The sequence below is a fragment of the Falco naumanni genome, chromosome 4 (assembly GCF_017639655.2).
Source record: "Falco naumanni isolate bFalNau1 chromosome 4, bFalNau1.pat, whole genome shotgun sequence".
NCBI lineage: Eukaryota > Metazoa > Chordata > Aves > Falconiformes > Falconidae > Falco > Falco naumanni.
In genome coordinates this window covers 64,327,389-64,348,594 of record NC_054057.1, presented here as the reverse complement: position 1 = coordinate 64,348,594, position 21,206 = coordinate 64,327,389, and the positions used below count along the sequence as shown (strand labels likewise).

The 21,206-nt window shown below is 55.4% G+C and overlaps 1 protein-coding gene across 2 annotated transcripts in view; it reads right to left on the bottom strand.

The window, feature by feature from the left end:
- CTXN1 (cortexin 1) overlaps positions 1-20,935 on the bottom strand; it is a 39,395-nt gene extending 18,460 nt beyond the window's left edge. The window contains exons 1-2 of one of the 2 annotated variants that reach the window (XM_040593750.1): positions 20,781-20,935; positions 1,864-1,980 (exon numbers count right to left, since the gene is read on the bottom strand). The gene's annotated coding sequence lies outside the window, so the exon portion shown is untranslated. The remainder of the gene's footprint in view (positions 1-1,863; positions 1,981-20,780) is intronic. The other variant, XM_040593751.1, reaches the window with a different exon arrangement.
- Positions 20,936-21,206: the final 271 nt, after the last annotated feature.

Genomic DNA, 21,206 nt, shown 5'->3' with positions numbered 1-21,206 from the left:
CAGCGCAGCCAGCTCCAAGCCTGCGGCTCCTGCAGCATCCCAAGCCCGTGGCCAGTCAGGTTGCCATGGTACCCGCAATGCACCTTCACTGCACTGACATTAACCGCAAGGTTATGGCAATCAGGCTGCTATCACCCCGGTGGTCCTCAACGCCTGGCTATCGCCTGCCACCGCTCCCGGGCAGAGTTCAGGCGCTGGGACCCAGTGTACAGTTTACGCTGCCTTCACAGCCAGCAGAGCTCAGCGTGTGATCATTGCTACCTCCCTCACCGGATTATTTTATTCCCCCCCCCCCCCTAAAATCACTGATTCATATTCTCAGTCTTAATTGCATCATAACCCAGTTTTGTCTGGGAATCTATTCCGGGAGCAGAGGGTGCCTGATGTAAAGATGCTGGAGGGAGGGCACCCACCTGCATCTCCCAGAGGTGCAGGCATCGTTACAGCAAGGGCTGGTACCAGCAGAATGTGTGTCTCCCAGTATCATTGTGCAAAAGGGCCTTGACCTACAGAGCAACATGCTCCAGGAGCTAAGAAACAACCCCAGTATTCCCCAGCACTACCCAGTTCTCCCACCAGTCATGGTTCTGCCCCTGTGGGGGTTCCTCTGGATCACCCATGGAAAAACTCAGCTTCCAACCACATCCACCCACATCTATTTATGATGTGCTGTGGACTGCAGAAACCGGAGTAAGCGGTGGCTCCATGGGTTCCTTTTCCCAGAAACTCAGTAACGCCAGCAGGAGAAGAATCAGAGAGTCTGGACTTCAGTGAAAAGCTGCTTGACATAGGGAAGAGAAGCTGGTGCCTTATTTTGCTTCAGATTACCTAGAAATCACCGGAGAGGCAAGCCTGACTGGCAGGTGGACCAGCTGGGTCACAGCAGGCGCAGATGTCCTGGCTTTGCTGGGTTTCGGAGCGAAGGGCCCGTGCCTTCGCCTTAACTGCTCTGGGAATGCGAGCTGCAGCCGGGGGGGCAGGAAAGATGCCAGATCAGAAAGAGAGACAGGCATTGGGCCAGTGGGAACAGCTTGGTTAAGCTGAGCATCAGTCTGAGATCATTTTAATCAGCAGGACTAGGTAATCTATGCCGTGTCTCCCTTGGAAAACCAGTGCTTAAAGTCAGGAACCTTTAGCTGGGGTTGCTAATGACTATGTTGAGCCAGGGTACGTGATTACAGGCTATTGATTACTCTCCTTCTGGAGAACAGCAAATATAGTTCCTGGACTGAAGAAAGAACGATAGATACACAAGCAACTACAGACTCTGTATAGTCCAGCTACAACAGCACTCAAGGTTTCTAAAGTAAGCTGGGAACAAAGCAAAGACATATATGTGAGATAAGATAAAATCCTGCAGCATTAACAGAGTATGACCATGCCAGGCAAACTGACAGCTCCTTTCAGTGAGATCGCTGTTTATAGAAAGAAAATTCCAATTAATGTCATCTACCAGGATTTCAGCAAAGCACTTGGTATGGTGAGAAATCTGCAGTTAGGCTGGAGGTGATGGTGAGTGAAATCGGATGAGCTGTCAGCCAGAGAGGAAGATGTGAGGGGGGTGCTGAAAAGGGAGTGCACAGAAATGGGTTTAATGATGTTCCTCACAGCCCATCCCTGAAGGCTGACTGCGTTTAGGTTCTGTCACTGGCCAGACACAACCAAATAAGAAACATGCGGGAAAAGAAAAAAAAAAAGGGGGGGAAGATGGCAGTTTGAGAAGCATCCCTGAGGTCATTGGAGACTCGGACATCACTGGAAAGATCACAGAGACATCAAGCAGCCTAAGCCATAAAGAAGAGGGGATCTGAAGGACCAGGATAATGAGATAAGTAATAAGGGTAAGGCTTTACAAGCCCTCACCTGGAAAAGTATGTGCAGGTCCAAAACACAGTCTCAAGCAGGGCTGGATGCAGGGAAAGCTGTGCAGGTCATCAATGGGATGTGAAGTTTTATGATAAGAGACCAGAAGAGCTCAGCCTAGTGAAAAAACACCAGAGAGGTAATGACTGCTGTCTAAAAATCCCAACTAGCAAATAAAGAACAGAGAGGGTGATGTGCTGTTAAATATAAAGAGTAGCTCAAGCACACTGCCCTAGGCCAGCAGGGAAGTATTCCAGCTGGAATCAGGCAGTACTCCTCCTCATCCCCGAGGATACCCCGACCTGGGCACAGGAACCTTGATCTGCTCACCAAAAAAGATTTTCTGGTGTGGCAGCGGTGGTTACACATAGCTGCTTGCCTGGACACTGTTGGGTCTCTCTAGGAACCTCCCAAAGCCTCTGAGATGCAGGTGATGGATGCTGCCCAAAGAGCCTGGATCAACCCAGTAGAGCCCCCCAACTCTCCTGTAGCAGACAGCAGGTTTGGACGTTCCTACACAGAGCCGTTTCCCCACCGCTGGTGTCTGAGAGCAGTCTGCTCTCCAAACCCTTCTCAACCACACCAGGGCACTCAGGAGCATAACACAGATCCTGACAACGCAGCTGACAGTACCGTGGTGGTGGAACTGAAAATGTAGACAGGCACCAAGGAAAAGAAACAACCTCGGTTTTGTTCTAGGGCTGGGTATACAAAGCACCTGCAAAGTCTCCTTGTCCAGAAGACACCTGCCCTGAGGCTCTGCTGGGAGCTTGCAAGGATGGCTGCATCCCTACTGGGACCAGGCAGCTGCACGAACAAGCACAGGGTCAGTCCACAAGGCCATTGTGGGGACATGAGCTGTCACCAAGCCACGACCAGGGCTGCCACCAGGGCCCTCCCTGGCATTCCCAGCTCTCCTCCCCGGTGGTTAGTGGCAGGTGGAGGGGGACCATGAGCATCCCACACCCCCCCTCATCTATCGGGTGAGATTCCCCTGTGCACGCTCCATATGCGCAGCAGAGTGGCTTGGAGAAGAGCCAGCGTGCAGAAAATGAGAAGCAGATGTAATCTCAGCAGAACAGGAACCAGGGGACACAATTAGAATGAGTGTCTCAATAATTAAAACACCCTAATGAGCATGCTGGCAGGAAAGGTCTCTGCCGCTACACTGCAGGTGCGGAGCTGATGCAGTGTCCCCTCCTCAGGACCCAGGCTTGGCATCAGGAGAGCCAAAATGCACTTCTGAGCTCCTAGGAACTCTCTAGAGGGCTGCCCATCTCAAGTTTTCTCCACCAGCCCCAAAACATGGATTTCCAGAGCAGGAGGCAGTCTTTCAGGCTGCAGCCCCAAGCATCCTACAGCGGTGACAGCTTTTAGGAGGAGATGGCTCCATCTCAAGGGAGCACCTGGGACATAGGAGCAAGAGAAATGCGCCATCAAGGCAATACGAGGTGACCAGCTCCCCCACGACGCCTATAATGTTCCCACAGGTGTCCCTCTCCGGGCAGGGGAGGACAAGGGGGAGGCGCAACCAGATCCAGGGAGCTTAGGGGGTGAGTGGATCCAAAGGCAGGAGCAGCCCATGGCTAAGCTTGGCAAGGGAGAAGGAAACCGGCTGGAAGAGGAAGCGAAGGCAAAGCCAGGGCTCTCCAAAAGCCCAGAACCGCACCCATGCTGGTTCCCAATTTTCAGGTCCTTCAGGCAAGAAGTACTTGCCAATTCTCACCATTTCCCCATACCTCTTGTGATGCCACAGGCCCCTGGTGTCACAGGAAGATGTTTTGGGTTTAGTTGGTGGGGTTTTTTTAAAAGAAAAGCAGCACCAGCTGTCAGAGTCCAGCTAGAAACATGAAACGCGGTTTCAACAGACCACAGATAAGCACACAATGGATTGCTCCCGTTATATGCTTATTTCCTAGTGAACGCCATGAAGCTGAAGTGCATAACCTGCCCTGAGGCAAATCCTTCTCACAGCAGCTATTTAAGAATTGCTTCATTTTTTGAAAACTTCCTGTGCTGTTGATAACTGAATAATACCCTTAAAACCTGCACCCGTACTTGGCCTGAGCTTATGCAGCTTCGTCTTTCAGCCGCTGGGATCAGGTGCAGCTCTGCTGGGTGGAACGTGGTGGTTCTCCAGCCAGGCACTGGTACCCCATGCTGAAGACACCTCTGATCACCCAAGCTTTCACAACAAAGCCTTTGTTTCCCATCTTCACCCATCAGTCACTTTCATCACTGACTTTTCTCCAATTTATTGACCCCCTTCTGATCAGCCCCGGTGAGTCATGGCAGCGAAGCCGTAACAACTGCAACCCTCCAGCCCAGGGTCTGATCTGAGAGTTAATCACGGCCACACGCTGGAGGTGCGATCCCGTTCAGTATTCACCCTGCTTCCCCAAACCTCTTTCATTTTCAACAAAACACGCCGTTGGCCGGGTGCGCCTGCAGAACGAGCGCTCCAGCTCTCTATATCACTGAACTGCCATCTTAATTACATATATACAGCTCCCCCAGTCTTTCCATCCAACAGATATTTTTTCAGAGAGCTCATTTTGGTTTTCTTCCAGGCGTTGATCACGGAGGAGCAGCAGCTCTGCAGAACTCAGCTGAGTCTTCAGCGCTGCTCCTGCTGTGGTCGCTACCTCTCAGACCTGTTTCCCAGCCTGTATCGATACGTTGCACAAATGTCCAGCCCAGAGTGACCTCCCACCCTCTGCTTTTGGTGTCCTTCCAGAGGAGCACCAGCCCAGCCCACTGAAGCCCATTGTTTTGTTTTTTTTCATGTTCAAGAGGGTCTCTGAAGTCCTCCAGCTGATCCAGCTGTGGAAAAGCCTGATGCTCACTGCAACCGACATGGATGCTTATGGCAGGCAGGCGATACCACGTGGGATACCTGCGGTATGACACCGCCACCGACTGGGATAAATCTCACACTTAGCTAAAGCGCAGGCAGAAAGGGTTTGTCTTTGGCAGCCTCCCATTGCATCCTCAAAAACAAACCGCGGAGGTGAGGGCTGAATAGTGGATGGCATAGAGGGTGTGAAAAATCACATGGACAGTCAGACTCCAAGGGATGTTTTTCACAGGACAGTGCTGGTGCAGATGTGATCTCAAAACCTCAGAAAGGTGGAGGAAAGAACAGAAGCCTCAGCAGATGCCAAGTCCTGCCACTGAGCCAGAATGCTGCTGTACACCAGGGCTGAAGGGCTGGAAAGCAGACCTGCAGCAGGGGAGGGGGAGGTCCTGGTGGGCAGGTTGGCCAGGAGCAGCTCTGTGCCCTTGAGGAGATGAAGGCCAACTGCTGGATGATGTAGGAGAGGTGTCAGCTGAACCATCAACCAAAACACAGGTGAGGAGAAGAGCTCCACTGGAGAGTGAAATGAGGGAGCAGTGGAAAGGGCAGAGGGTACCAGAGCTAAAGGACTCCTTTCCAAGAACTCAGACAACCCCTTAAAGCTTCCAGAAATGCCATTGCCCTGGGGCAACAGGCAGCAGCACACCTTGCTGTGGTCAGGACCAGTTCTGCCCCTTCCAGCAGTCCCCGTCACTGGCCAGAGTCCAAGAGGGTGGGAATCAAACTGTCCTTCACAAAAGCTGCCTGCACATCTCAGTTGAAGGACAGGCATCATCTCAGATTTCTGATTATCACTTAACAGAAGGAAATGACCCAGTCTGACAGAAACTGGCAGGCTATTATTAACGATTATTTGAATCCTTCAGTAAACTGGAGCCCTGGTCAGCTCAGAGCCTCTTCCAGACCCCTCTTTGGGCTACAGATACCCGTGTCCTCTGCTCTAGACAACTCTCAGTCTGGGAGGAGGTGTAAGGATAGGACACGAGTACCCCCAGGGACAGGGCTGATGCCCTCAGAGACCCCATCAGGCTGATTTCACCAGGAGGTGAACGTTTCCACATGTAGATTCCCGGAATGAAACATTCCCATTGCTCACAGGAACAAACCTGGTCCCCGCTTCAGCATTAAACACTGTAATAACATGTTGTATAATGCAGATCCCCGTCATCCTAACTAGCATTTGAAACTGGATGTTTTGGTTTGGAAAAGAAAACAGCATTTTGCCTCAAAGTTAAGTTTCCCATAGACAATATTGACCAAAACATCAGGATGCTGATGAAAACACTGCCAGGAAATTTCCATCCATAGAGGTCTAAGGAAATGCAATCCGTCTTCCAGCACTAATTCCCTGTGACCGGGAGAAGCCACTCCAGGTCAGCTCTGGGCCCACCAGATGTGGGGAGGATGTGATGCAGGTGGGCACCCTCGAGCAGGTCAGGCTGAGCACCCTGTGGCGGGGGGGAGGGAGGCTTTCCCTCTTCCCTCGGAGCCCACCTGCACCACCCCTGTCTGCACGTACGTGCCTGGAAGAGCTCCGAAAGGGCACCCAGACTTCGCTTGCAGGGACACAGCCTTGTGAGCGTGGCCCATCCCCCTCCCGGTGTGAAACACTGCGAGTGAATCACTTGGAGCAGCCAGGTGATGAACCGGCACTGAGCAAGCACTCGCGATGGGGAGCGCGTGACCCACTGCAAATATTGAATGACGAGTTCATCAGAGCAAGACCTTAGTGCATCCCTCAAGCTCCCTTCAGGAGAGCTGAACCAGCATTATTTCTTAGGGCTCACATACAAGTGCAGACACGGTCCCTTACCCAAAAACCCAACACCCCCCCCCCCAAGAGCACCTGCAGGCTGCAATCACCCCTGATACCCCCCCAGCACTCACTGCGCCCACTACAGATGCACACAGCCTCCATACGCAGTGCATCCCCTTCACACACATACACCTATACCCCCCCCTTTTCCCACGCACCCCAATGAGTACACACTCCCCGGTGTGCCTACACAGACTTTTGCTCCTTGGAGAACCCAGACCAACGCACCACTGACCTGCACCCAAACGCCTCATCTGATCCAGTAGCCCTGGCTGGTTTTTCCTTTCTAGAGCCATCCATAAGACTGGGCCCTCCAGTCCCTGGCTCTTACATCTAATTCACCCTCCTAACGCCTCTGCACACTGCAGAGCATCCCAGCACATCACGTTGCCTCCTCCAGGGCCTTTCCCAACAAGCTCAGGTCTCAGGGATTAGAAAATGCCTTTTTAGCCTATTTGTCACTCCCAGCTTGAGGACAACGTCTTGGATGTCTGGGACTGCTCTCTCTCTCCAGGACCTTCACCCCTGTGCTGTGCATTATGCACAGGCCAAGGCCATATGCAGCGAGAGAGCTTGTAAGTGCAGGTGCAACAGGGGCTGGTGTCCAGGGGACCTTCTGCGGGGAAATGAGAGAGGAAGATGGGGAACAAAGCTAGACATTCCCCACAGGCAGCTGGTGCTGCTTCACTGGTTTTAATTTGCATTTTTCCTCATGTTTTTAATAGCCATTAAAAGAAGATGGGGTATGTGCCTTCCATCCACACAAACACAGGGATAAGTTTGCAAGATAACTGTCTAGAAAGAAAGTATTAGTGTTTGTGCTCCGTGCAAACAATACACAGAACTAATTCTTCTAAGATGGTAAGTAACTATTATTTTTAATTAGCAATTAAATTACTTGGTAATTTCTTGCATTTAAATAGTAATATAGGTACAAACAATGCTAAGCAAATAATGTCTTTAGCATTTAATTAACAGGCTCTTCTATGAATTATTTAGCAAGTGGGCAAATGCACTACTCCAAAGAAATCCATTGCTGCAATTAAGTGATTTTTAATTATTTCTTTGTCTGGGTTGCTGTCCTGCCTGCCACCATTCATGTGCAGGAACATGCGTGGCGGTGCCTGGGTGTTCTGTGGCTGATGGAGCTGAATCCCCCCCCAGAAGAACAACCCAGGCTGGATGCAAATGCGCCAGAGTTCATCGCCCACCCCAGCCCGCCCCACTCCCCTGCCACCCTGCAGCACCGCAGGTCTGACAGCACCACGTGTGCATCTGGCACTACCAAAACCACAACAAGCTCCCCTAGAGCTATCTTCAGGAAGGTTTTAAATAAGGGAAGTCCTGGACTCATGAAAGCATGGGGATCTCCAGAAACCACCTGCGCCCAGCACTGAAATAAGTCCAAGGATACTCAGAACAGTCACTCACTTTGTTAAAATGCAGCTGAAGGGGTTCTCCCAGAACTCCCTGGTCACCAATCTGCATCTCACTCATATCTAACCTAAATCTCGTTAGCTCTAAACTAAACTGATCGCTTTTCATCTTGTGCCAGCAGACGCAAAGAACAATTGATTACTTTATAACAGCTTTATGTGTTGGGAAGTTTACTCCCTTTCTTTGCTAATAAAATTCAACTTGCTCTGTCAACCTTCTTGGTCCTTCTTAACTCCCTCAAGTCCTGCTGCTTTCTCTGGCAGGGTTGGAGCAATGTTGGGAACACACAGGGCTCTGCAGAAAGACAGCAGAAGGATGCATCTGCAGCAGAGAACCAAGCCACCCAAGAAAAACTCTGCCAAGGCTTCCTGCTCTCACCCTTTGACACTGCTTCCCAGTTTCAGAGCATATTTCTGAGATCTGGTGGAACATGGGATGACCCGAGAAGAAGATAACAATTGCAAGAGGAGCATCCCATTCATCCCATGCCATGCCATGCCATGCCATGCCACCCCACACTGAGCCTGCTTGGTGGAAGGAGGGCTGACTCTGCTTTTCCTGGGACACCACCAGGCAGGGCTGGATTGCACCACACTGTGCAGGAGAGACAATTCCTTCTGAGGTCAGGCAGAGGGGAAGAGCTGGAGCCTGGCACTGTCTGCTCGTGGGATGAAATAGAATCGTTTCTTGACAAGCCTCCTGCTCAGACAGTAACATCACCACCAAACCCCAGTGCTTGCCAGGCAGCATGCTCAACTGCAGCTCCCATTTCAAAGGAAAATAGAAAACATCAACAGAGGCAACCTTAAATTAATGCCTTGTCCCGCTCGGGTGGTACCCCTCAGCCCTGCGCATCAGCACATGTTTCCAAATCAGCAAACATCTCCTTGAGGACTTGAATTATTCAAGCCATTTTGGCAAGACAGCTTAAGCTTTGCCCAAAGCTGCTCCATTTATCAGCTCCAGCAACGGCAGCATGTGAAACCAACCCCTTTTGCTGCTCTGGGCTCCCTGTCTGCCAGCCGGCGAAAGCGTGCAGAGGGAGGAACGAGGAGGAACTGCGCAGCGTGCTCTTCTTAGCCAGGACTGTGCCTTCTCGCACCTTAGCTCAGCCTGAAGTAACACCAAAGCAAGCGCCTGGGGAGTTTTAGTAATTCTTTTGCTCAGTGACAAGTAACCTGGGACTGGAAGGGACCCAGGAGCCAGCCCTGGTGCAATCCAAGGTTGTACACATCGTTCCAGAAATGGATCCTGCTTTGTCAAACAGCTCAGCCTCTCCTCACCAAGGCTGTTCCCAAAGCCGATGTTTGGGGGGGGGGGGGGGGGGGGGGAGTGGAGGGGAGTGGGGGGGCGGGGAGTTGTTGCAGCTAGAAGGTGTTCACAGCAAAGCTGCAATGCTGGCTTTTACGCCAGCACCAGCTTTCACCTGTGGTTGCCAGTTATACCCCCACCCATTGGAGACGGTGGTCGGACCACCCCTTCTTTGTCCTCAATTCACTCAGCAAAATCGCTTCTGTCCTGGGACTGGCTTTCTTCAGCCCAAGTCTGCCAGACCACTCTGTCTCCAGATTCCACTGTTCCATATTACTCTGCTTTTTGTTACAACATCCACAGCTCCACAGAGCTCCTGGGTCCACCAGCCAAGCCTCCAGAAGCCAGGCCAGGATCCCAGCCCAAGCTGCTGCCCACACGCTGAGAGCAGGCACCAGGCAGAGGAAGGAACGTGCCCTCATGAGGGCTCTTCCACATCTATCCTTGCGTTAAGGACCACAGCAGCTCAGCTGCCCCATGTCATCGCTGAGAAGTCCACATCATCCACCCAAGCCATGGTATGGCCACTATTGGCATCTGCACAGGATCTGAAACATCTCCTGGGGCTCCTGGGAGCTAACGGGCAGGCACCTGAGGCCATTCCCCATCCTGCCACGCTGGGCTTCGGTCAGCCCACCGCTGTGGGCTGTGGTGGGCTACAAACATCCACAGCTCAGGACATGCCTGGCCGCAGCCCACCCTACTGCTGACACCTTCAGGTGGCCAAGCCCCCCCCAGCTCGGGGAGCTCACCGCCATGCGGGGGGAGGCACCTGTAGCTCAGCCCCTGGATCCTGGGCTGCCCGGGGAAGGGGAAGAGCCAGGAGGTAAAGGGAGGCGACTGCTGGGCAGAGGGGAACGCTCGTGAAACCACACATGGGCACCGTGCCCCATCGGACTGGAAAGGGTTCAACCAAGGGTTGAACCAAGGACTCCAGCTATTAAATCCACCGAGCTTCTGCTCTCCAAATGAGAAGTCCAGCCCTGCTGCTGGCTCACAGACCTGTTCAGACCTCTCCCCTGGAGACAACTATCCCACCTATTCCAACAGGGACAGGAATGGCTTCAGCCCGGCTCCAAGTGGCTCCTGCCCAACTCAGAAGGCAGCAAGAAGAGAACGGCAGCCAGAAAAGAGCAGGGCTGGAGGGGGCACAGCAGACAAATGGCACAGCCAGAGCCCTGCAAAGAGGCAAGTTGATGAAACAGCATCTACAGAGCTTCCTCTGCCGTGGGACTGACAAATGCTCTCCAACCCAGCACCCACACACAATAGTAAATCCAAAGGGAAAATGAAGTTTTCAAATGCCAACACGGGCTAAACGCTCTCGTCTAGGAACATCACAGGAAAAAAAGAGTAAACACCCTGCCTCTGGCAGCTGAATCCTCTGGAATTTATCCCCTCCACCTGTACAGCTCAAAGGGAAGCAGGAGAGGGAAGGGAGAGAAGTGAAGGCAAAACCTTGCTGGAATTGGTCTCCCCCTTCCACGAAGCACCGCAGCTGTTTGCAGGCTGCAAGGCTGGCAGTGGGGGCTGCCCAGCCATGCTGCAGCCCCCAGCAGAGTTTTAACGGAGAGAACAGCCCTCCAAATTTTTGCAGGCAGGTGCTTGACATTGCAGGACCAAGCAGAAGACCCGAAGAGCTGAGGCAACCAACAACAGCAATCCCAGAAGAGAGCTCCTCCGCAGCAGTGGCAAAACACCTCCTGTCAGCTGAGATGTGCTGATAAAAATGCAGATCGATTCCAGGGCCAAGTCTCCAGCTTGTGTAAAATCGATGCTGTTCCCGTGACTGGAGCAGATTGCTACTGACTCCAAGTACTGTTATCTACCATCGGCGGCAAGAGACACAAGGCTGCAGGAAGCCAGGGTATCCCATTCCTGCTTCCCGCAGGGAAGGTGCTAATCGAATCTTACTTCTGTCACAGCTCCCAGCATCTGGAGCACTCCCCCAGCCCCAGCGACACTTCAACAAGCAGCAAACTGGCCATGCAGGCAAAGGAACTGGGAGATACCGTGTGGATCAAGGTGAGGCTGCGGAGCCTCTGGAGTCTAACCAGACCCAGAGTCTGCTCCAGGGATGTGTTGTGGGGTGGTCACAGCTGGCGTATAGCACGAGAAACCAGCTGCCAGATGTACAGCACTAGGGCAACCATGAACCCACTGCAGACGCAGCACTGCCCTGGATCACAGCAAGGGCTCAAGCAGATCCCTCTGACCCATCAACATCATCGCCTTAGTCCAGGCTGTAGCCAAAGCCACTCACGGCTTCTCCAGTGAATGAGACCATGGCCAAGGAATCTGTGCTGGACTGGTGGTATGAGTGTCCCAAACGGGATGGCCAGGCTTAACGCTCCTGCCTGGCCTGATGGCTTTTTAGTGGTCATGGGGGCAAAGGACCTTGCTTTTGTAAAGCCTTGGCTGGAGCCAGCTCAGATACCCGCCCAGCACAGGGCAAGGCTCTCCGATCCCTCCTCCGAACTTACTCAGCAGTGCAAAAGATAGCCCTGACGTCTGATGCTGCCTGCTATATTCATCTGCTGTTGGCAGATATTTTGGTGCTAATGAGCCCTGGGGATCTTCTAGAGGCTCCAAAAGATCACCTTCAGAGCAGGAAGGGTTTTCTGGCTTCTGTAGATTCAGCTGTCCTGTTACTCTTGCCAGAGGCAGCCTTACAACACGGTCACTTCCCCCTGCCCTCCACCTGGTAGGAGTGCTGTCAAGACATTTTAATCTGCAGGTACGTGTTGGTTGGTGCAGAAGGTCCTGCAGAATTCCTGAGCCCACCGCTCACAGAACGGGCGTTAGCCCCCCCCAGAGCCCTCCTGCCTCCCTCAAGGTCAGTGCTGCTGAGAGCTCAGCCAAGCCAGCTCATGCTGAAGCCAAGTGGGCACAGGGGCTCTTCCCTGCAAACCCAGGGTGTCAGAATGGGCCCGGCCCTTCCCGGGTTGATTCCCAGAAATATCAGCACCAGGAAAGTCCCACCCAGCTGCCAGAGACAATAGTTCCGCATCCCATCACCACTCTCACAGCTAGACCATGCAGCTCTGTACTCAGCATATGAAATCAGGGGGAAACAAGCCCACACTGCCCCCCTCTCGGGGGGATGGACGTTGGTTTGGGGACCACAGCAGCAGTATTGCCCCTGCAGCTCAGCACCAGGACTGCTGAAGCCCTCTCTCACCCGGGCCACCAGCCAGGGACCCCCACATCACTTGCACATGCAGACCCCCAGCAGACAGAGGGTGTCCACATCAGGAGCCCAGGCTCACCAGGATCGCATCGGGCACTCTGCCACGAAGCCAACAGGCATTGCAGAGCAGCCAAAGGCACTTAGCTCCTGCCTGATGCTTCCTTCTGGGTGGGCTTCATCACCTGGAGCCCTTTCCCGAAGTCCAGCACTCACTGCCGGAGAGCTGCGCTGCAGGTCATGCTGCTTTTTATCCCAAGCCCTGACACTGCTGCTATTTCCCACTGGGGAAGGGAAATCCAGGATTGGTCCCATATTCCTTAAGGGTCAGACCTGTATCTCTGAGCCTGGGAAGCAGAGCACGAGGTGCAGCGAGAGGGAAGGAGCATCTCAAGAACTAGAGCCTCAGGCAACAAAGAGACCCCAAATCCTTGTTTCTCCCTTCCCACACGCACCGTGCCAGCCCTACGCTGTGTGTGCAGAGCAGGAACAGGCAGGGGCAGACAGGGGAGATGGGACCACCTGTCTGCAACGCCAAACCATCAGCCCTGTTGAAGCAGGACCACGCTCAGTGGAGACCTGTGTCTCATCCACCCACCCACTCAGGGCTGCAGCTCATCCAGTTGTCCCCGAGCCGGGCTCCGGCACAGCGCCAGATAGCTAAGCTCCCCGGCAGCGCCGGTCCTGTACTCCCCTTGCTAATAGCACCAAGGCCCCTTGTGCCAGGACACTTTGTGCCATCGCAATGCCAAGCACTTGTCAATGCTTCTTGATTTGCTTGCCTGCCCCGTAAGAGCTGAGAAATGCATCCCTCTGCTCATTCCTGGAAGCATGTTGGCACGCCAGGAAGGGTGGCTGACCCGAGTCCTCTGGCGAGACTTCTCTTACTGGAAAAGAGAATCACAACCCAGAGACACATGGTCCCTACCCCAAACCCTGGCTCGTCACCTCCTGGCAGGGCCAAGAGCTCCTTGGCTGATGGGGATGAGGTTCTCTCCGCTGTGACCAGCTGAGCTCTGCTCTCTGGGGGGTGTTACTGATCTGCCTGTCCCACACTGTCCCACACAGCTCCGGAGTCTCCATCATCATTTATGGCAACCCCATCAAGCAAAGATGAGCTAGTAGGTAGGTCTGCTGGCGTAACTGTACCCATGGCAGCAGCTCTCAGTCATCACCCACCTCCCCAGTGGGTTTGTTGGAGCTTTGGTTGCATGTGCTCCTGACCTGGAACAAAAAGGATCTCAGGGCTGGGCAATGAGAACGGCTCCCCACCCCGTGGCTCTCTGCAGCGGACAGCAGGCTGTCAGAGAGCATCCTTTGCAGCAGCCCTTGCTCCCCACAGGAGACAGAGCATCACTGACCACTTCTCCCTCTCCCAGGAAGGTGTCCAGCCCTGGAGCACATCCCAATCTTTGCTGGAGAAGTGCTCCAAGCTGCCAATGCACAGTGTACAAACCAGGGAGAAGGGAACACCTAGCTTATCGCTGGCTAAAGGCAGGCACAGCCAGAGAGGTTTGGGACTGCCCAAGCAGGGGTTAAGCGTTGCACCACTCTTTCGGAGCAGTCCCGGGGCAGATGGCAACGTGACCCCCAACCAAAACCAGCTCTGTGCCCAGTCACGTCTCCAAGTCAATCTTTCACCAGGCTGCAGAACCTGACGTGGTCTCTGCACGCTGGGGCAGGGATCAAGGAGCATTGTATTGCATTTGGCTGTGAACCTCGCCATGTCCCGACACCTCCCTCCCTCCAGCGCTGCAGGCGAGTCCTTGCCTCTCCCACAGGAGCAAGGTCCAGCTCACACAGAGTGGCAGCAGCCACGGGGCTTTCAGTGTGGTGAAGCAGGAGGTAATGCAGGACAGCCCGAGCAGCCTCCCTCCTCCCTGCTTCACCCTCGTGGTCACATTATTCCTCTGATATTTGTCTGTAAGTGGATCACCCTCGCTCTGACCCACTGTACAGCCTCAGCAAGGTGAACCCTGCTCCTCCCCCATCACCTCGGTGACACGGTGCCCAGATTCACACAGAGCATCCCCATGGCTCTCTGTCAATGGGCAAGGCTTGGCCAGCTGGTGGGGATGGAGGGCTGGGGCAAGCGGTCCATGTCCATCCAGTGGATCAGCATCACTGGATCCTACAGAGGGGGGAACCAGACGGCTGCTCCAGGGGGAGGCCAGGGATGCAGGAGAGAAAGGAGAGCCAGAGAATACTGTGAAACACAAGACCTTGAAACAAGCAAGGAAAAGTTGGCCTGCATCATCCAGCCTTCCAGGCCTTAATCCCTTCGTTAGCACACATGCCTGACACGATTAAAGACAAACTCGCAAATCTGCAATGCAGCCCATCTGCACCAGCAGAGGGTCCTGTGAATTCATCTCTGCACTCACTGGTACGTCCCAAGCCCAGGAGCATTTCCGATGTGGTGCAGCTCTATGGGGCTGCCCCCCAGGTCCAGCTGTCCCCCACGCTCAGGGACTGGGCTCTGCGGAGGGGCCCCAAGCATTGGGGAGGGATGGGGACAGGCTGGCCGAGGCAGGGGAGGTCTCTGGGGAGAGCTGGGGCTGGTTGCGCACAACCAAGAGGAGCAAAGGCACAGGCAATGGCTGGAGAAGGTGCAACCAACACCAGGAGAGGTGGTGTGGTGGTGGGAACAGGCCAGGACAAACGAGCAAGGCAATAAGGACGGGACAGACAGGAGAGCGAATGCTGGGGCTGGTGGGGGTCGCAGACAATGGTTTGCTTCTCACTTGGTCCCTGCACTCCTGCCACGGTGGCCTGGAGGTCTCCCCATTCTTCTAAATCACCAGCTCCCTAAGGTGGGCTGCCACCTCTGTGCCTGCACCCCACGCTGTCCCCAGCGGGACCCTATGCTGCAGCCAAGTCTCTAAAGGCCACGGCAACACAAACAATAGGAAGTGACGTACCACAGCGGGACACAGGGGCTGTCTGGGGCAGCCCCGTCTGGTCTTAAGAACCTGCAAACCCTGCGAGATCCAGAACAGCTTGCTGGCAGGTTTATCTCAGCTCAAAGTGAGGACCCTCACGTCTTGCCTCAGTATCTTCCTACAGTCCCTGCCAGGAGGTGGGTCTACAGGCCCCCTCCCCAAGCACCACGAGTTCAGCAAGCACACCTCATAGTACTTTAAGCAATGGCACCAACAGCTCCATCACCCCCACACTTTGTAGAAAACACCAAGAGCCTTTGGCCCTGGCAAACCCACACAAGCTCCACATCCCTCCCAGGTGGCCACCAGCTCGGTGAGCAGAGCTGCCTCAGACCATCGATGTCCGCAGGAGCACGGAGCGCTGCTGGGCACTGCCGGCCCCAGGCGTGCTGAGTTGGTGGCTCTGCAGCACAGGTGGCTCTGTGCCCACCCCATCGCACACGCAGGCAGGAGCATGAACAGGAACCAGACCTGTGAGGTACAAACCAGGCTGCAGGAAAGGGAAAAAGGCAGTGAGACGGCACAATCTCTCCTCCAAGGCAGAGCACTGTGGGCTTCACAGTGATTTTTCACCTTAATGCCACAAGCGTTGCCAGAGCTGCCACTGCACCAAGATCTCCCACCCCACAAGCAGACCTTGCAGCCACAGCCCCCCGAGCTGGGCCACCCTCGACACCCCGCTGAAAATTTGGACGATGACGAAGGATGGCAAAGCCACTCCTGCATACGCTGCAGGGACAATGCGCGACCCCATACACGCTGCCACAGATACCTATGAAGACATATGTATGTATGTATGTCTGCCCACGTGCCTGGTGTGCCTCTGCTTGGAGGTGCACTGGAGAGCAACGAATGGCTCCGCTTTTCCCCGAAGGCTGTTTATCCATTTATTGCTGCTTTTCTTGGCCTATCGCTTTCTGGTTTATTATCACCTTGGATTTATTTCTTTATTTTATTTAATGCATTGAAGAATTTACATGCTCAGAGCATGGGCACTTAGAGATGCTTTCAGAGCCACCTTACCAGGTGACTGCGCGGGCTCCGCGGCAGCTCTGGTTTGCTTGTGCTGCTGGGGTAGGAGAGCCACACGATGAGGGCAGGTGGCAGTGCCACAAGATGCAGCACTGTCCAGCTGCACATCCCTATGAACAGGGATGGAGGCAGTCAGCATGGAGGTGAAGACTGTGAGCAACATAACTTATGGTTGAGAAACACCTCTGGTCTCCTTTCTTGGAGAAATAGCCTGTTTGCAGGGGACCCAGAAACTTGGAGATGAAATAGAGGCACTTCGTCTGAATTAACAAACCGAAGCTGCTGTCACTGCAGATCTTGGGAGAGAAAAATATTAATAATAAGAAAAATAATAATCAAGTGATCGGGTCCCACGGGATCTACAGAAGCTGCTCGAGATCTGTTACAGCACTGAACCCTGTGTCTTCATGGATCCCCAGAGAAACGTGCTCATTTCTGTGGCTTCACTCCCTGCACCCACAAGTGGGGTACCTGGTCCAGCTGGCCAAGGGCTACCGCTGCCAGGTGTCAGCTAAGACACATGAAGTGCCTGCGGGGAGGATGCCATGGTGAGATCCAGGCGCTATGCTAAAGCTACCCCAGCAGCCACTCTCCAGGTCGGGAGTTAAAAACTTGTCCTCGGAAGGGGCTGCTGACCACCATACCCTGTAACCCCCCCAGGAACTCCCCACTCCAGCCTAAACCCAGCTTGTTCCTCCCCAAGCAGCGCTCAGACTGGAGGCTGCTCCACAATCTCAGAGCCTGCAGATGAGATCAGCAACAGCCCACGCCCAGGATGAGCATGACAGGAGTGCTGGCATCTCCAGCATCTCCATGCCAGAGGCCAGGTGGGGAGATCCAGGTCCTGTTGCTTGTGCCCTTCTCCCTGCAAAACCAGCACTTAAGGGCAGGCACCCGTGGCAGACCCTAGCACAGGGAGCATGTGGGCAGCATCTCCCAGCCTCCTGCAGGCAGGACAGACTCTCACCACCACAGACCACTGCCCTCTTCCTCCAAAGCCACCAAGCCACAGCACCAACCCTGAGCTGTGCTGTGGAGAGGAACAACCACCAGGAATACCTTCCCATGGCCAGCATCGTCCTTCTACCCCTCAGCCACTGCCCCAGTACCCACTGGCTGGTGATGCTGTGGGAGAGCATCGATTGCAGATGGGGCTGAGCAGGCAGCAATGAGGCAAGCTGAGATCTGGGGACACCATCCCCTCCCCTGGACACCGTGGAGCTGCTGGACACAGTGCAGGGTGCTGTGGAGCCAAGGGCAGGCGAGAGCCCCAGTTACACCCACAGGAACAACAGCAGATTCATGGGGCAGGGGCACGTTTGGGGTTTATTTGGGGAAGCACCAACAAGAACTGGCCTGATGTCAACAACCAGGGACAACTCAGAGCAGGCAAAAGACGTGCCTGAAGCTGGGCTAAGCTCTTGGCTCGGAGCCGGTTAAATGGCAGTCAGCTACGCAGGGAAGAGGTGCCATGCAGCAGCTCCAGGAGCCACAGCACAGCCTGGAAGGGGCCAGCTGACAGGCCAGAACAGGCAGTTTATTTCCCCAGCACATGCAGAGCCCGAGCCCTGCCCAAGGAGTTGCTCTGCTTGTCTCAACAGTGCAATCGAAAGGACCTCAGGACCACGCTGGGCAGCAGGTCAGGGACTGGCTCCTGGCTCCAAAAGGGTCCACAGGCTCAAGAGCCACAAGCAGAACACTGCTGAGGGCAGAGCCAGGACCGAGGACTTCAGGGATGCCGATCCCTGCGGGCTTGGTCATTCCAGACCCACATTAGAGGTCATTCCTCGGGTCACGGCAGCTCTGCCCCGGCAGGCAGCAGCTCCTGCCACAGACCTCGCTCCTGCCATGCCTCCAGCAGCCTCCCCCGGCTCTGCTCTAGGTCCTTGTGCTTCATCTCCTGGCCTCATGCCCCGGAGCTGCCAGCCCCCTGCCACCCTCCACCCATCTGGCAGCCCTCTCCATTTATCTTTATGCCTTTAATCCTTCAGTTAAATGGTGCAGCTCTGCACTCCAAGCTGGAAAGAAACAGCCTAATGGCCATTAAGCTCCCCTTCAGAATATTAGATTCAGATCCATCAATTTTACTTTGTAGAGAATATTTGCAGTAAAATCAGAGCAGCTCCCAGGCGCCTGACAGCCCAACAGTGTTTTCTTCCCAGGAGCAGCTGTTCAGAAAACACATCGGCTCAGGATTTACTGACAGTTGGCGATGGGAGATAGTTCAGAGCCACAAGGCAGAGGATGCCACCCCCTTCTGCCACCCATGTCAGCTTCTGTGAAGAAACCACGGAGCCGATAAACCAGCTCTGCTGCTGCAACCCTCCGGCTTTCCAGCGCCCACCCACAGCCTCCAGCGCTGTGGTCACCGAGCAGGCGCTGGTCACTGGTCTGCAGCCCACTCCATCCCCACTGAGGGCTGGGAATGCTGCCCCAGCAACGCTGCAGGCAGCGCAGCAGAGCTGGCCAACTGCTAAGGGAAACAGAGCAGATTTCTCCAGCAGAAGCAGGACTTGCCTACGTTGCCCAGCCGGTGCCACCTGCAACAGGTGGACAGCACGTTGGTGAGAGCCACCGGCCTCTCCCGGCCTGGGGAGCGGGTTGGCAAGCAGGCAGCGTGGCTGTGCATCCCTGCAGCAGCACCAAATCCTCCCCAAGGGGACCTGCAAGTTGGGCATTTCACCCCTGCAAGGTGCTTACGGCTTGCAGAGGTGATGCCAGGTGTCTCCCCGATGGAAGCAGAGGCATGAGGAGCAGCGCTGAGCACAGGACCCACACAGCTCCCCAAGGCACAGCCTCACCCAAAGATCTGCACTTTTACTGCCTGCAAGGAGCAGCCTGGGGCTGCGCTGCCGAAGACAAGACCAGAGGTACAACAAGACAGAACCTGTTCCCACCCAGCCCACCTGCCAGGACAACCCTCCCCACCTCCCATCCCATGCACCAGCCCTACCAAGGCTCCGCCAGGACATCCTCCCCAGAGGATGCCCACCACCTCCTGGCTGCAAACCCAAAGACTGGCACACTCCTAATGATATTAAAAAATCCTAATGGTATTAAAAGCGAAGAACACCACCAGATTGGTGGTGGGGGTTTTTTATTATCTTGCAGGGGCCTTGCCCGCTTAGCTGCAAACTGGGTGTTACTGGGACAACAAGTTCCCACTGGGTGCAGTGGGTCTGTTCAGTGCTGGATGTGCGCCCCACGGTGACAGGCACTGGAGTGGACAGGCGGGAGGCCTGGGGTGGCTGATTACAGCATCACAGCCCGAGCCCGGGGTGACGAGGCACTTGCAGAGGGAGACTCGTCAAGTAGACAGAACCGGAGTCATGCTTCCCCCATACTGCAAACAGGTCTGCCCTGCCAGCCTCGGGATTTTGCCTCCTTTCAGGCAGATTTATGGCAAATAATAATAGCTGGGAGGAAGCAGAAGACCTCTGGGAATGGCAGGAAGGTAAGGATGGGAGTCAAGCACAGCAGAGCCCCTAACCACTGTCAAATCCACACCTGCCGCCCCTAACGGCTTTCATCCTCATGTTTAGTGTGAGGCTCTGCACCAAAAAGCATCTCCAGCAAGCCCAGTCTTCCCAAGGCTCAGGAGAGGCGAATTCCCTCCGCCATGGGCAGGGCTCACTGAAGCTGCCGGCATCCCATGGGGAGCTCCCACAGCTCCAACTCTTCCCAAGGGGGCCAAGATATAAATTACCCCCACTCCCTCGGGGGGCTGCTTGGGCTGGCTCCTCCGTCCCAGGGCGCTGGGCAATGCTCCTCCGCTTCCACACAGCCCCCCGGCTCCAGCAGGGAGAAAACAGCTGGATTTCATTTGAAAGTTTCTGCGAGCCAAGCGGCTCTCCCGACCCGAGGGTGGGCACCCTCCCAGCCCCCCAGCCCGGGGGTCTCACAGCCACCCCTTCCTGCCAACAGAACTCCAAAATCAGCAGTTTTGCAGCAGCTGCAGAAATTCCCCGTTTTCCACTTCTTCCCCAGAACGCCCACCCCGATTGCTTCATCTAGTAGCGATATTTCTTCCAAAATCTTTTTATTATCTCCCCACCCCAAGCTGTCACAGGCCCCCCGGCAGCACCCCCACCCCCGAGACACCCCACCTCCCCGCAGGGTGGGTGCCGAAGCCCCCGGGAGCCCTAGCCGAGGCAGCTCGTGGCGAGGGGGGGTGGGGGGGCAGCCGGCACCGGGAGCGCCCCCCCCCGCCGCCCCTGCGGAGCCTCTGGCGGGCGGCGCCCGGCGCAGCCCCGGGGCTCAGCCGCCGCCCCGGTAATACCGCGCTTAAACTTTCCCGAGGCCCCCCGGCCCCAAGCCCGGTTGCCCCCGGCTCACCTGTACTCCGGGCGGCGGGGGCGGGCCTCAGCCGCCCCGCGGCTCCCGGAGCCCATCCGGACCGACCCCGGTCCCGGCCGATCAACGGTGCATCCTTCCCCGCCCGGGGGAGCGAAACAGAACCGCCACCGGCGCTTGCGGGGCCGGGGTTTGAATTCGTCCAACCCGCCCTGATTGGGCTGCGGAGGGGGGGGGGGGGGGGGGGGGGCGGGGTGGGGCCCGGGACTCGGAGGGGGGAGGGCGGAGTGTGGATGCGGGGGGTGGAGGGATGCGGGAGGTGTGGTAGCGGGGGGATGCAGCGGCTGTGAGGAGGCAGGAGGGTGTGGGGGCCGTGCGGGGATGCGGGGGAGGTGGGAGCAGGGGGATGCGGGGGGGAGTGGGTAGCAGCGGGATGGCAGCGGGATGGGATAACGTGGGGATGCAGGA